This window comes from Canis lupus, chromosome X (genome assembly GCF_048164855.1).
Source record: "Canis lupus baileyi chromosome X, mCanLup2.hap1, whole genome shotgun sequence".
In the NCBI taxonomy this organism is placed as follows: Eukaryota; Metazoa; Chordata; class Mammalia; order Carnivora; family Canidae; genus Canis; species Canis lupus.
Window position 1 is genome coordinate 106,476,011 of NC_132876.1, and position 16,939 is coordinate 106,492,949.

At 37.3% G+C, this 16,939-nt stretch overlaps 1 long non-coding RNA gene across 1 annotated transcript in view; it reads left to right on the top strand.

Moving 5' to 3' along the window:
* Positions 1 to 7,706: 7,706 nt before the first annotated feature.
* The window catches only part of LOC140627458 (uncharacterized), a 171,111-nt gene continuing 161,878 nt past the window's right edge, over positions 7,707 to 16,939 (top strand). The window contains exon 1 of the long non-coding RNA XR_012026186.1: positions 7,707 to 7,882. This is a non-coding gene — a long non-coding RNA (uncharacterized lncRNA). The remainder of the gene's footprint in view (positions 7,883 to 16,939) is intronic.

The window sequence follows — 16,939 nt, forward strand, 5'->3', positions numbered from 1 at the left end:
AAATGTGCATAGTGCTGCTGTCAGAAAAAAAAAAATCAGGTTGTGGGATGCCTGGGTGGCTCAGTGGTTGAGCCTCTGCCTTTGGCTCTGGGCATGATCCTGGAATCCCGGGATCAAGTCCCACATCGGGCTCCCTGCATGGAGCCTGCTTCTCCCTCTGCCTGTGTCTCTGCCTCTCCCTCTCGCTGTGTTTCTCATAAATAAATAAATAAAATCTTAAAAAAAAAGAAAAAAATCAGGTTGAATACAACCTAGGTTTTTCATATAATTCCAGAATCTTACCTACTATTTATGGGTTTAGTATATGTCTAAGAAATGCAAGTGCATCTCAAATTATTTCCACTTTCCTATAGCCATGAGATTCTGAACAGTATGACCTAGGAATTTTTCAGAAGACCCCTTGAGGTCTGTATCCATTATTTTATTAAGATAGTGAAAGTGAACGTTGCTTCTGACAACATTGTTGTCATGTATCAAACTAAAAAAGGAAATAAAACTCTTAATTATGTTTTCTTTTTTTAAAAAAAAAAAAGGTTCCAGAGTTGCTGTACCAGTTTGCATTTTTACCAACATTGCCCAAGTGTTCCTTTTTCACTATATCCTCGCCAACACCTGTTGTTCATGTGTTGTTGATTTTAGCCATTCTGACAGGTGTGAGGTGATATCTCATTGTAGTTTTGATTTGCATTTCCCTGAAGATCAGTGATGTTGAACATCTTTTTCATGTGTCTGTTGGCCATCTGTATGTCTTCTTTGGAAAAATGTCTATTCATGTCTTCTGCCCATTTTTAATTGGATTATTCATTTTTGGGGTGTTGAGTTTTATTAATTATTTATATGTTTTGAATACCAATCCTTTATCAGCTATGACATTTGCAAATATTGTCTCCCATTATATAAGTTGCCTTTTAGTTTTAGTTTTGTCTCCCATTATATAAGTTTGCCTTTTAGTTTTTGTTTCCTTCAGTGTGCATAAGCTTTTTATTTTGATGTAGTCCCACTAGTTTATTTTTGCTTTTGTTTCCCTTTCCTTAGAGGACATACCTAGTAAGAAGTTGCTATGGCTGATGTCTAAGAAGTTATTGCCTGTATTCTGTTCTAGGATTTTTATGGCTTCAAGGCTCACATTAGGTCTTTCATCCATTTTGAATTTATTTTTTTGTATGTGGTTTTTCACATTGAAGATTCTTTTCTACTTTGTGAAAGATTAATTTACCATATAATTGTGGGCTCCTTTGTGGGTTTTCTATTCTGTTTTGTAGATCTGTGTGTCTGGTTTTGTGCCAGTAGCATATTATTTTGATCACAGCAGCTTTGTAATATAACTTTGTAATATAAGTCCAGAATTATGATGCCTCCAATTTTGCTTTTCTTTTTCAAAGTTGCTTTGGGTACTCAAGGTCTTTTGTGTTTCCATACAAATTTTAGGATTGTTTGTTCTAGTTCTGTGAAAAACGCTATTGGTATTTTCTTAGGGATTGCTTTAAATGTGTAGATTGCTTTAGATAGTACAGACATTTTAACACTATTTTTCCAATCCATGAGCATGGAATGTCTTTCCATTTCTTTGTGTCCTCTTCAGTTTCTTTCATTAGTGTTTTATAGTTTTCAGAGTACAGCTCTTTAGTTAGGTTTATCCGTGGGTGCCTTATTATGCTTGGTGCAGTTGTAAATAGGATTTTTTAATGTCGTGATAATGCAACATAGAGCTATTTGGATTTTTCATTTTACGTTGTTCCAACATAGTCCCTTGGGAGGTTTTCTTTTTGGATACCACCTCTGATATCAGAGAATCATTATTTTTATGCACTGTGATAATATTTTTTAAATGCTTCAGGTTCTGATAATCTGCTTTGTAATCCTTGGTTTGGTCATGGGCCTGCATGGTGTGGATTTTAATCAGTTCACCTTTGAAGTTCCCATCTCTCTTCTTAAATTAGCTAGTAATAAATTTGGCTCATATTGTAGCTTTACTTTTTGAAGAAAAACTCATATACCAATTTGAAAATGTGATCTCAAATAGTCAGTAGGATTACATTGATTAATAAAGCAAACTATAATATCAGTATTTGTTTCTTCATGTAAGAAAAGTGTTCACAAAGAGCTGTGTTTATTTGAATTATATTGTAATTGGACTAGACAAATTTGAAATGTGATGCTTTCAATCGGATTTATATTCTTAAGGGTTGAAAGTTGCAAATTTATGTTTTACTTAACTAGTTCAGGTGTGTGCATGATTGATTCTGTGTGTGCCTATGGGCAGGATCAAAATAAGACTGTTAGGAATGCTATCCCTGAAAAGCTTTCTGGCTGCTGCCCCTATATATAATTCAAAATAAGAGTGATTTTAGTGATTAAAAAAATTCTTATTTTTCTTATGGTGGTAAGTAAGGCTTTCTCTAAAATACAATTTGTTATTTTTTCCATAAACATTTTCACAGGGCCTTGCTTTACTGATTGATGTCCTAAGCACAGAGCATTGTGTGAATGTGAGTACCCACTTGAAGATTGTTCAGTTTTAATAAAATTAACCAGATATTGACAAATCTCTGCCTCAACTCTGTGAGCAGAGCTTCAAAGTACATCTTCCAAGCTACTTCATTTTTCTAAGTGTTTGTTTTTAACCTAATTTATCCTCTTAGTCTCAGTGGGAAGGAGAAAATTTCAGTGAAATATGTGCTCAGTTTCTTGTTTGGTCCCTAATGAAATTTGTACTCAAAAAGGCTTAGTGTTTTGGAAAATTTCAGCATTAAAAAGAAATATTTGACTCCAGTTACTTTTTAAAATCAAAATAAAATACCTCTAGTGAAAAAGTCCAAATCACAGTGTTGAAGAACTTTTCCATAATAATCCCTGAAGATAAATTAAAGTGCTTTGTTTTCTCTGTAATTATTTTTTTGGATAATCTCATAGAGCCTAGTCTGGGGAGAATGTTATGAGTTTCTCCATTAAATTTGTTCCTGCTGCACATTAACGCCTAGTGTTTTATAGGCTTGCAGTTGTCTTTCTTTGTGAGGTTTATACGTAGTTTCCAGCTGAAATGGTAGTGAGCAGAAGCTAATGAACTAAAGTTAACATACACCAACATGACTGCATTTGTTTGATGTACTCTTCTGTGTAGTTGTTTTCTTTCTCTCTTGCATTTTGGCTTCCAAAACAACTAAGGGCTAATTTCGAGGACCACCTGTGGTAGTTCTTTAGCCTAAGGTTATTAAAAAATATGGCCCCAGACTGGAGCTACTGAAGCAAAGAACAGGAGGGAGGGTGGAATTGACAGTTATAGATTAAAGCCAAAGTCCAGAAAAGAAACTATAATCCAGAACATTTGAAAGATCACAGCAAGTCAGGCCTGAAAGCAGCAGCATAGGTTAGGGAAGTTTCTTGTAACACAACATAGATGCAAAAATTGTATAAGGGCAGGAACAATGTAGGAAAAGCTCCAGAGTCCATGTCGAACTGAGTGGGGAGGGGCAGGGAGACAAAGGGACTTTTTTAAAGAGCACAAGTGAATATCAGTATTAAAGAGGAGCCTATAAGAGTATTAAGAATAATACTAATACTGGGCAGCCCAGGTGGCTCAGCAGTTTAGCACCGCCTTCAGCCCAGGGTGTGATCCCGGAGACGGAGACGCAGGATCCAGTCCCACGTCGGGCTCCCTGCATGGAGCCTGTTTCTCCCTCTTCCTGTGTCTCTGCCTCTCTCTCTCTCCCTCTCTGTGTCTCTCATGAATAAATAAAAACTAAAATATTTTTTTTAAAAAAGAATAATGCTAATACTAATGACCAGTAAAAAGAAACATTGTAAGAATAATGCTGGCATTAGAGATGATCCTGTAAGAATGCACAGTGTCATTATGTAACAGGAGGCAGAGGACAATAGGTAGCAGTGGTAGGAGAGAGGGAAGAAGAGAAAGTAAGAAAATGAGGGAGAAAAGGAAAAAAGAGAAGTATGACTATTGGTATGCTACCTAAGGTAAAACTAAGAACAGTTAGCTTTGTGGCAATTCTGGGATATGTTTATTCCTTTGTATCTCTAACTATATTATTTCTTTTTTTAAAAGATTTTATTTATTTATTCATGAGAGACACAGAGAAAGGCAGAGCAGAGGGAGAAGCAGGCCCCATGCAGGGAGCCTGATGTGGGACTCCAGGATCATGCCCTGGGCCAAAGGCAGGTGCTAAACCGCTGAGCCACCCAGGGATCCCATAACTATATTATTTCTAGAATAAATGGTTCAGACATGGGAGACCAAAGTGCTAGTCAAAGAACCAGTACTTCTTTGCTTTATTATTGTGGTTACATCTAGGTCTCAGTTTGCTCATTTTTAATGTGTTTGAAAGAGACTTTGGCTCACACACACATACATACACGTGTGTGTGTGTGTGTGTGTGTGTGTGTGTGTGTGTATGAGAGAGAGAGCTGAAAGATTTAAACACAGTTCATGCTTCATCTGTGTCCAAAAATGATCTGAAGACTTAACAATATTGAAACATACATGGGGTAAGTAAGAAAGTTACATGGCATAAAAGCCAAGATGTGAGACCATATAGAAAGATACTCATATACCACAGTAAAAGAAAAGCAGTACTTATTTTACTTACTAAAGCGAGGACTAAATTTAGCTCTCAGCTTCCTGGTAGCAAAGAAAAGGGCAAAACAGGATGATTTAGAGACTTTTCACTGTCCGATACAAAGATATGTACAAGTGAAGTAAAAATACCAAAATTTTTCTTTAATTTTCCTTTTATGAAGCATGTATGAGAGTTCAGAAAACTACATTCCATGAGCCATATGCACTTCTTGCCTCTTCTTGTAAATGGAGTTTTATTGGAATACACTCACATCTTTTATTGGAATCAATACAATTGATTACCTATTGTCTATGGCTACTTTCTTGCCATGGTGGCAGAGTTGAATTGGCCCCCCAAAACTAAAATATTTGGTATCTTATCCTTTACAGAAATAGTTTGTCACCCCCTGAGCTTTTTGAAAGGAACACTGAATAAAATAATGCACATTCTGCTAAATGATGGCTAAAAAAGTTACTTAGACTTCTCTCCAGAGATTTATTAATACCATATAAATATCCAAGTTAACACTTAAACTCATATTTAGTGAAAGCATTTGTGTTTTGTTATAGCAGGTAAGGCTGGCTCTTAAGACCAATATACTCTAGGATCTTTGCTCTCTCTCTTTTTTTAAATGAATGTGTGGTAGAGCCATATTTAGCTCTAGGAAAAATCCTTTTTTATTTCCCGATTTATTGAGCTGCAAGTGACATATAACATTGTGTAAATTTAAAATGTGTATGTTGATTTCACATAATTACATATTGCAAAATTATTGCTACCATAGAATTAGCTAATACCTCATTCATGTCATGTAATTACCATTTCTTTTATGTGGTGAGAATATTTATTATTTACTCCCTTAGCATCTTTTAAGTATATAATACAGTATTTTTTTCCAAAACAATTCTTTTAAAGATTTTATTTATTTTTTGTGAGTATTTGTGTGTGTGTGTGTGAGAGAGAGAGAGAGAGACATAGGCAGAAGGAGAAGCAGGCCCTGATGTGGGACTCGATCCAGGGACCCCGGGGTCATGCCCTGAGCTAAAGGCAGACACTCAACCACTGAGCCACCCAGGAATCCCTATAATACAATATTATTAACTGTCATCACCATGATTCATTTTAGATCACCAGAACTTATGTATTTTATGATGGAAAGCTTGTACTCTTTCACCACCATCTCCTACCCCCTTGCCCCTGGTAACTGCCATTCTTGTGTTTCTTTGATTTCTGCTCTTTTAGATTCCTCATATAAGTGATCTCATACAGTATCTGTCTTTCTCTGACCTACTTCACTTAGCATAATGCTCTCAAGGTTGACTAAAAAACTGTTAGAACTAATCAATTAATTTAGTAAAGTTGCAGAATACATAACCGATATAGATAAAAGTTGCATTTCTATATACTAACAATGCAATTTCTGGAAAAGAAATACAGCAGAAAAAAAAAAAAGAAATACAGCAGTCTCATTCATAATAGCATTAAAAATAATAAAATACTTAGGAATAAATAAATTTAACCTAGGAGATAAAAGCATTGTATAGTGAAAACTACAAGACTTTGATGAAAGAAATTGAAGATAGTAACAAATGGAAAGCTATTCCATGTTCATGGATCAGAAGAATTAGTATTGTTAAAATGTCCATACTACCCAAAGCCATCTACAGATTCAATGCAATCCCTATCAGAATTCTGATAGTATTTTTTTTAACAAAAATAAAAACAGTTCTAAACATTGGATGGAAACACAAAATACCCCCCAAACCCAAAGCAATCCTAAGAACAAAAAAGCTGGAGGCATGATACGGATATTGAACTATATTCCAAAGCTATAGTAATCAAAATAGTATGGCACTGGCATAAAAATACATAGACCAATGAAAGAGGATTGAGAGCCCAGAAATAAACTTTTACTCTCTGGTTGTGGATATTTACTGTTCTGAGATACTGAGTGCCAACCCCTTCATAGTGATAAAAGCCACCTAATTATATTCAGATATCTCTGTCTCTCCCATGCCTTCTAAGTGCTTTATACTATACACCACTATACTATACACCACTATACTATACACCAAACCTCTACTTTCCCTACCACTCACACTCCCAAGGGATGAATTCTGATTGTCTCACATCAGTCAACATACTCCTGTAGCCACAATGCTTGATTCAGGCCTTGGGCAGAGGACCCAGTTCATGACAATACATATGAGTAGAGATTTTTTTTCTAGAAATTCTTTAAGACATATTTGTTTTATGTAAGACAGAAACAAGAAAGCACGGAGTTCCTGGACACCGTAGGCTGACATTGTGTATCATTAAGGAGAAGGAATCTTAGAAGGAAGCATATACAGGGAGACAGTAAAGAAGAAAATGGTAAATTAATGAATGTTTGCTAGATCAAGTCTCACCTGAAAGTTACACCATCTCTGGTCCCATTGACATCGTGAAATTTAAAAGTTGTCATTGTGTAAGCCACTTTGAAAAGTTACATGTTATTTTTTATGAAAAATTAGTCATAGGGGATCCCTGGGTGGCGCAGCGGTTTGGCGCCTGCCTTTGGCCCAGGGCGCGATCCTGGAGACCCGGGATCGAGTCCCACGTCGGGCTCCCGGTGCATGGAGCCTGCTTCTCCCTCTGCCTGTGTCTCTGCCTCTCTCTCCCTCTCTGTGTGACTATCATAAATAAATAAAAATTAAAAAAAAAATTAGTCACAAACTAGCCATCTTCCAGTACAATAATAGAGAAGTGAGAGAATTTGAAGAATGGTTAGTTAATGAACATCGGAAATCTTACCTAAACTTTTGGCTAAATCAAAGTCTACTCTTCATAGAAACTTCAAACATGCCTAGAAGGTAGAGGTATCATGGGCTGTACTGTGCTTTTTGTGTTTGATGGACAGGTGGCAAACCTAACCTTTTCTTGGGAAAACTCAATGTATTTTCTCTAAGAACCTTTTCACTTTGTAGAAAGGAAGGCTTCAAGGAGTATTGCAAACTATTAAAAAGAAAAGAGCTTTATCAGAGCCTTCATTGAATAATAATGATTGTTCCTGTTTAGTGCAAATGAGGTGCAGCAGGGAGCTCTGGGAAAATAGGGTTGTCATGGTAACTGATAACACTTTTTCCCTGCTGGAAGTCAAGATAGTCAAAGAGGCTACACAAGGCCATGTTTCCTTAGAGACTTTTCCTAAGTAAAGGAAATAAAGAAAAAGGGAAATAAAAGGAAGATCTGTCACTCGGTTGAACTCTGTTCTGTCCACAAAGATAACAGACTTCTAAGGAAATGCTGTTTTGCATAATTAGCTGATTCAGGTAGGTGAAAATGGGATCTCTCTTTTATAACATAATCGACTTAATACAGGTGGGCAGATGAGCGTTTTATATCCAAAGTCTGAGAAAGTACTGCCCGGATGAAAATTCAGAGTAAGTTTAAAATGAAAATCAAGTTCTTTAATAATAACATTTAATGTTTAATGTGTGGAGGGGTGGTTTTCTTTTGGAACTGGGTATGTACTGAAAAGGGAAAAACAGTATTTAAATGCTCTTTAGAAGGCTTTCTGACTCGACGGAGCTTTCTGACTCGACGTTTTCTTACCTGTGAAATCAGTACTTTGAGAGAGGTCTAGTTTTTCCAACATTTCTCTTAATAAAAGCCGCAAGAAAGAAGTTTACCCTTATTCCCTGGTAGGCTTTTTGGTTGGTCTAATAATTGATGTAAGACAAATTAACAGGAGAAAACCAGAAGTTTCATAGTAGGTATGCCTCCAGTGTGCTTGGGAGAGACCCAGAAAACCTTAGTAACTCCCCTAAATAGCCCAAGCCATTGGTTTCGACACCATTTCTGGCTAAAGATAAAGAACTTTTTGAGGGTGGTAAGTCAGTTTGTGGAGGATACCAGGAAGGCACTGTGAACAAGGAAATAGTTGTTAGGCAGATGCAAGTCCTTGCCTTCAGCCTTGATAACTATTTCCAGAGATTTAGAGTCATCCCCTCCTTCCTGGTAGAGCCCGGGGAGACACCCTTACAAATGGAGATTTCCCGTATAAATGCAAATGCCTTTTATAAAGGGGTCACTTCAATTTGGTATTCAGAGCTACTCCTGTGTTTGCAGTTTCTTAAAAATAACCAGCTTAAAATAATCGATCCGTCAAAGGCATATCTTGGGGTGGCAAAATTTCCTTCTCTTCATATGTAAACAGATAAAATTGCAGTCTCAGGATGGAGCCTTAGCAGGAAGCTCAGAAACAGAGCTGCTGGTCTTTTCTCTTTGTAATAGTCCTTAAGACATTTTATAGGAAATAATTGACAGACGTATGTGTTTTAAAGCTTCTGCCTTTTAAATAGTCACACTTGAGAGGTCTTAATTGCTCTTAAGAGGAACTATTCTCCATCTGGTAGCAGCTTTCCAAGTAGCTCAGGAAGGAGGCACCAACTAGATCGGAGTAATCAACTCTAGGGTTGAATGAATTGATGTTTGACAGTTCTCCCTTTAAGCTTCTGGAAGGAAATAATTAAATTCTAGAGATCTTGCTTTACGGATCTGTACCTATTATGTGAAAACATCTTAATGAAAACCTATACATACTCCTATTGTACAATCTGATACAATTGTGAAATTAACAAAGGTAAAATTAAATGCTGAATTTGAAAGCTCTTTTATTTTTTTTAATAGATTTTATTTATTTATTCATGAGAGACAGAAACATAGGCAGAGAGAGAAGCAGGCTCCATGCAGGGAGCCCGACGTGGGACTCGATCCCAGGACTCCAGGACTCCAGGACCATGCCCTGGGCAGAAGGCAGGCACCAAACCGCTGAGCCATCCAGGGATCCCCAGAAAGTTCTTTGAAAGGCTGAGGAGAGATCTCACCTATAAGCTGGTTTCTGTAATCTGTTATATCTTGGACAAAGTCTCTTGAGATGTCTTTGGTGCAAAAAAAGTGATTTTATTAAAACACCGGGACAGGACCCTTGGGCTGAAAGAGCTGCACTGGGGTCACAGGGAATGGCCCATTATCTACTTTCAAGTTGGGAGGGGGTTAGGGATAGCTTAAGTCTCTAAGGAATTTTGGAAGTAAGGTATCTAGGACCTTGAGGGGGCTAGCTATTGTTGGGAAAGGGTCATTAATTACCATCTAATAAAACCTTAGCCATGAGACTCTAAAGATCTTCATTGGTGGGCCTTATGCTTGGGGGATGATTGCCAATATGTATCTTGGGGGGTTTAGAGATAAAGGAAATTTCTTTTTTTAAAAAAATATTTCATTTAAATTCAATTTGCCAACATATAGTATAACACCCGGTGCTTATCCAATCAAGAGCCTGGCTCATTCCCTCCTTGGTGCCTGGCACCCAGTTACCTCAACCCCACCCACCTCCCCTTCTACAACCCTGTGTTTGTTTCCCAGAGTCTTGAGTCTCTTCTGGTTTGTGTTCCTCTCTAATTTTTCCCCACTCAGTTTCCCCCCTTCCCTTATGATCCCTTTCACTATTTCTTATATTCCTTATGTGAGTGAAACCATATGATGATTGTCCTTCTCCGATTGACTTACTACACTCAGCATAATACCCTCCAGTTCTATCCATGAAGCAAATGGTAGGTATTCATCCTTTCTGATGGCTGAGTAATAAAGGAAATTTCTAAAGGAATTTTTATATGTTAAAGTAGACTTACAAGATCATGGTAGTTGGGCTAAGATTTCCTTTGCCCTTAGCAAAGTATTAATATTGAGGCAGTTTAAGTCACAAGAGGAATGTCACCCTGCTTGTTTCAAGGACTTGTCAATGGGCTGTAGGTAGTAAAGAAATTTAATAATTTTTTCTAATGCCTTTGTTTCCCATATCACTCTCTGTTTTTAGGTGTTCATGTCTTCATATTATCTCTTAAATTTATAAAAGATTTAATTGGTACTGTTTCATATTTTTCTTCTAGAAAGTCTTAGTTTTGCTGCTTGCTATGTTATGATTGAATAGAGAACTACTGGGGTAGATTTGAGAAGGGCAAATCTGTGAAGGGACTTGGTCAGGTGGAGGCATGGGCCATGAAAGACTTCTCCCTGGCAGCCTGGGTGGCTCAGTCATTTAGCACTGCCTTCAGCCCAGGGCATCAAGTGTCATGTCAGGCTCCCAGCATGGAGCCTGCTTCTCTCTCTGCTTGTGTCTCTGCCTCTCTCTGTGTCTCTCATGAATAAATAAATACAATCTTAAAAAAATACTTCTCCCAAGGCAGAACAAAGGCCATAGATGTTTACTATACTTCAAGGAAGCATTTCGCAGTACAGCAGAGCAGAACTGTTTACCAGGAGGCATAGGTGGGGGCTGTAGGAGTGAGGAAGTATGGGAACGTACGGAATTTTCATTTTTTGGTACCTCTGCCCAGTTTTAAGTAGCCTATTGGTCAGCTAGGGCCTATGAATATTGTGAGATGGGTCGGCTGATGAGCCTGCTTGCTTTCAGCTTGGTGGTTGCTGTGGGTCATTTTATCTTGGGTCTCCATTGCTCAAGCCTGCTGCCTAAAAGCAGCCTCTACATTGTTTTGTTTTGTTTTTTTTTTCTAAAGGGAAATTTTGCTTTATTTTTTATTTTTAAAAAATATTTATTTATTTGCAAAAGAGAGGGAGAGAGAGAATGAACATGAGCTGGAAGGAGGGGCAGAGGAAGATTCAGATGCCTTGCTGAGCAGGGAGCCCAATGCAAGGCTTGATCCTAGGACCCTGGGATCACGACCTGAGCCCAAGGCAGATACTTAACCAAGTGAGCCAGCCAGGTGCCCCTATATTGTGTTCTTTTTGTTTGTTCCATTGTCATAATTTTCTAGTCTGGATCATTGCTGTGATAATGTTTGGAAGACTGTTGTTTTAAAATATCTTAATGAAAACCTGCTGGTCTTGGAAAAGATTTTCATCTGCTTTCTCTGTCTCCCTTCCTTTCTGTCTCTGTCTCCAGTTGTATCAAATGAACAAAGCGCTAGTTAAGAAAGGCTGATAATAACCATGACAAAATGACCAACAGTGGCAAACGCTTGACAGTCAGTGGTTCTCCATCCTTTCTGCGCATTAGAATCTTTTGAGGAACTTTTAAAATAATAACGTGCAAGCCACATCTCAGATCACTTACATGAAAAACTCTGTGAGTGGGACCCAGATAGTAGTATTTTGTTGAGTTTCCATGTGATTCTAATAAGCAGAGAAGATTGCATACCACCTCTTTCCTCCATAATATGAACTAACTCACAGGAAAGTATAGCTCTCTTAGGGATGAAGTTGAAAGTATAGCTCTTTTAGGAATGAAGTTGTGAAAGGGGAGAATGTATTTGTGTGTAATGGTGTGTATATTTGGAGTATCTGACAGTAATAAAATTAGGACTTTCAAGAAAAAAACCTGTGTGTTGTAAAAGAAAGTAATGATACTTTACACATCAAGACAGATACCCCCCCTCCAAATAAATACACTGTTTGTAATAGATACTTTATCTGGAGAAAAAGCTTGGAGGAATACTAATATTGAAGGAATTAAAGTTAGCTCTCAAAACCACATTAACACATTGTAATTTCTTTTAATCTTATTTCTAGACTTGCTAGATAATTGTTAGCATGGCTCTACGCTAATCAAGTTTAATTGCTTTTAGTTTACTAGTGATGAGTTTTGTCTAGGGGTAACTTCTTTTTTTAAGTAGGCTCTGTGCCCAGCTTGGAGCCCAATGTGAGGATTGAACTTAAAACCGTGAGATCAAGACTTGAGCTAAAACCAAGTGTCAGCTGTTTAACTGAGCCACCCAGGCACCCCTATTTAAGAGCAGTTTTACTAGAGTAATACCTTCTGTCCATTTCCATAGTGTGGTGGGATTATTGTGGCCTCATTTTATACCTTTGTGTAGTCTCACCTTTTGGTAGTACCTCCCCACATTGACTTTGTGGTTGTCATGTGATTTAATTTTTTTAATGGGACAGTAACAAAGTTGATGCAGGCAGTCTTGAGAAATTTCTTGCACTTTTTGGCTTCCTTTCATGTTCCCCTGCCTCTACCATGAGAATCTGCCCAGGCCAGCTTGCTGGAAGATTAGGAGACATACACGGAAGAAAATTGTGTCATCCCAGCCAAGATCATCTTAGAGCTGGTAGACATTATCCAACCTGCCAGCTGACCAAAGACAAATGAACAAGGCCAACTAAGGTGATAGAGATCAGCTAAGTCTGGGTCAGATCAGCAGAACCACACAGCCATCCCATGGACTAAAGAGAAATAATAGTTTTTGTTTTGAGCTATTGAATTTTGAGATAATGTGGTTTTTTTTTTTTTGAGATAATGTGTTATGCAGCATTAATGTAGTAGTAGATCACTAATACAAAAGACCAGGCCTATCAGTGTGTTTATTTATTTATTTTTCTTCTTTGAGGATTTATGACATCATCCATGTCATTCATCCACCACAGGAATCAGCAGACAATCTTGTAGTTTTAAGTATGAAATGTAGGAAATTGAATGAAACTCTGGGTGTTATACTATATGTTGACAAATTGAATTTAAATAAAATAAAATTTAAAAAGAAATGGAGTTTTTTTTTTAACTATCAGTGTGTTTAGTTAAAAGATGCCATCGTGATTGAATGACCAATGTCATTAATGTACTATATCTTTATATAGGTTTGGATGGCAGAGATAAAGATTTTCCTCAGGCTTCTTGCTATGAGTTTGTAGTTGTGACTTTGATGAAAATGTCATTCCAGGGTATTCTTGTTTCCAAATTAAGTCTTTCTAGGCCTGCTGTAGTAACAGTGTTGAGCATATTTTTAATGATACTACCCTTATTTCCACTTGTGAGCCATCAGTGAAGGGGCTGCACATGTTTTTCCAAGCCATTTAAGGACTTAAGTGTACCTCGGTCCATTGTAAGTGTTCCTAAAAGCTTGCTTGTAATCACCTTCACTCTATCCTACAATACACAAATGGCAGAGCATGTTCAATATCCAGTAATAGCTCTAAGAGAAAGAGAAAAGTTGCCTGGGACAGTATGGGTGTGATTTATATACAAATATTTAAGTGGTTCCCTTCTTTCTAAAATTTTCAAATATTAATAGTTAGCTTCGGAGTACAGTTCTATTTTAGATTGGTATCAATCACATTTCCCTGTCTTTCCTGAATCTTCTTCTTTTTTAGTAGCTGTGAATTTAACAGGACAATATTCAAAGCAAATATGTTTCTCTCTTGCAGTAGTTTCCACTTGACACTTGCTATTAACTTTTTCTGATCTCACAGTCCCACAGGGGGGTGTGCCAGGGTTCCTGTACCTAAACATCCTCATAGCTGATAGGTTTATTTGAATAATCCCTTAGGAAACTATAGTTAAGTCATTAGTTCTTGCTTTTTTTTTTTCATTTTTTTTTTAATGAAGATCATGAATGTTCTGTTTTCTGAATTCCTGTTTTGTGTTGCCATTGCACATTCATTTGTCATTTTATTTGTTGGTCGAACAAACATTGGTTGACTTGTGGCTAATTACCAGGCCTTATTTTAGGTATAGCGGGAAAAAATCTTGAATTCATTCAGGTCTTAATCTTTTGTGATTAATCTGTGCTATTCAACATGAATACTTACAAGCTTTTTTCACCCAATATCTTTGAAGGTAAGTATTTTTGTTAGTATGTATCTAAAACTGGAATTGTTGAAATCACTTTTGCCTGGTATATAGTGAGCTCTTTCAATATTCCTCTTTGCATTTTTTCTCTTTGTTTTTTTTTCATCATGAATTTTATTACTGCTTCTATTCCAGTTCCTTCCTTTCCTGAAAAAGACTAATTCTGAAATTGGCTCTTCATTTTTTATATATTGTCAACTAGTTTAAACTTTCTTCTTTTTTTCCTTCTGCAAGAACTTCCCAAATGCACCCACTAATTTAATCAGCATCCACTCCAGTAATTTGATGTTTGTTTGTTTATTTATTTATTTATTTTAAGATTTATTTTTATTTATAGAGAGAGGCAGAGACACAGGCAGAGGGAGAAGCAGGCTCCATGCAGGGAGCCTGATGCGGAACTCCATCCCCGGACTCCAGGATCGTGCCCTGGGCCAAAGGCAGGCGCGAAACCGCTGAGCCACCCAGGGATCCCCTAATTTGATGTTTAGAAGGAATTCTGCTCTTCACTGCCTCTTTTGAGACTTAATTTTGCATTGTTTTTAATTTCACTGTGACTCTTAGCTCATCCATTTTCCTTTACATATTGTTCTACTATCTTTTCTTCTTTGCCTGTACTCTTATGTGATTAATGTGATGTCTTCTTACAATTTTTTAAAGAATTTGAGCTTTGTCTTTCCTACATTTTACAGATGGTATGTTTTTCCCTTATGTTTCATAGACAGTATGTTGTTTTGTATTTCTGTTTGGCTTACCTTCACATAACTAAGGAAATATCCAGAAATGATGTTTGTGAACTGACAAGGTATATGAATGCCTGTGTTCTATTTGTCGAATCCTCTTTTCATATCAGTGACTAATACTGGCTGATATGTACAGGCCAATTTGCAGCACTTATCTTACTATTTTTTAATGTGGGATTATTGGACTGATTTAGAACATTCTCCTATCCTTCTTATCTGGAGCAATTAACAGATAATTTAAAAAATACTGTAATTTCCTTTCTGTGCTCCCTTTGGACCCTCATTTTATCTCTTTCTGCCTGTGGTATTCATGTGTAAGTACCTTCTGTTTCAGAATTTGATATGCTTCTGAGAGTTTCCTATCCACTTTTGGCTCTCCAGCCTTCTGGAAATTTCAGCCTCAAAGTGCTTGTAGCAAGATACAAACCAGAGGTAGAAGGATTGGAGTCAGAAAGATGACTAGTCAGTAGAAGGATGGATGCCCAGCTCTCTAGTTGGTACAAGCTTTAAGTTTCTGAATAAAGAATTCAGAGGAAAAAAGTGTCTTCCAACTGCCTTTTAGAGGAGCTTAACATAGTTGCCAACAACAATGTTTTCAGTCTTTGCATCAGTGTTGTCTTAGTTGAAATTTCTCTCATTCTAAAAACAGATGACAGGTTAGTTTTTCATCCCTTTGGGTTGTCTTTTTTTTACATCATTAAAGTTATTTTCATTGTGGGTTTTCCTAAAATTTAGGAAAGACAAAGCTCAAATTCTTTAAAAAATTATAAGAAGACATCACATTAATCACATAAGAGTACAGGCAAAGAAGAAAAGATAGCAGAACAATATGTAAGAGAAGTTTCAACAGAGGCTGCCAGTCAGATTATATTTTATTTTATTTTTTATTTTATTTTAAGATGTTATTTATTTATTCATGAGAGACACAGAGAGGCAGAGAGAGAAGCAGACTCCCTGCAGGAAGCCTGATGTGGGACTGGATCCCAGGACCCTGGGATCATGACCTGAGCCAAAGGCAGCCGCTCAACCACTGAGCCACCTAGGTGCCCCCAGATTCTATGTTTAAAGCAGCAATGTCCACAAGAGCCAAACTGTGGAAGGAGTCTCAGTGTCCATCGAAAGATGAATGGGTAAAGAAGATGTGGTTTATGTATACAATGGAATATTTCTCAGCCATTAGAAACGACAAATACCCACTATTTGCTTCGATGTGGATGGAACTGGAAGGTATTATGCTGAGTGAAATAAGTCAATCGGAGAAGGACAAACATTATATGATCTCATTCACTTGGGGAACATAAAAAATAGTGAAAGGGAATAAAAGGGAAAAGAGAAAAAAATGAGCGGGAAATATCAGAGAGGGAGACAGAACATGAGAGACTCCTAACTCTGGGAAACGAACAAGGGGTGGTGGAAAGGGAGGTGGGCGGGGGTGGGGGGTGGGGGTGACTTGGTGACGGGCACTGAGGGGGGCACTTGACGGGATGAGCACTGGGTGCTATTCTATATGTTGGCAAGTTGAACACCAATAAAAAATAAATTTATAAAAAATTAAAGTAAAAACAGGCCAAAATACTAAAAAAAAATAAAAATATAAAATAGAAGCCCCACTATGATGGAGGTAGGGAATAAGACCAAGGGACAAATAGAAGCTAAACTTTTCAGAATATTTCTTGTTTATAGATTTGACTTTTAAAAAACTATATTAATGTTTTTATACAAGTAAAAAATTTCAATTTAAAATACTGCTTTGTTTCAGGATGCCTGGGTGGCTCACTGGTTGAGCTCTGCCTTCGGCTCGGAGTGTGATCCTGGAGTTGCGGGATTGATTGAGTCCCAGAGTCCCACGTTGGGCTCCTACAGGGAGGCTGCTTCTCCCTCTTCCTATGTCTCTGCCTCTCTCTGTGTGTCTCTCATGAATAAATAAATAAATAAATAAATAAATAAATAAATCTTAAAAAAATACTATATTGCTTTGTTTTCTGCCAGTGTAGTCT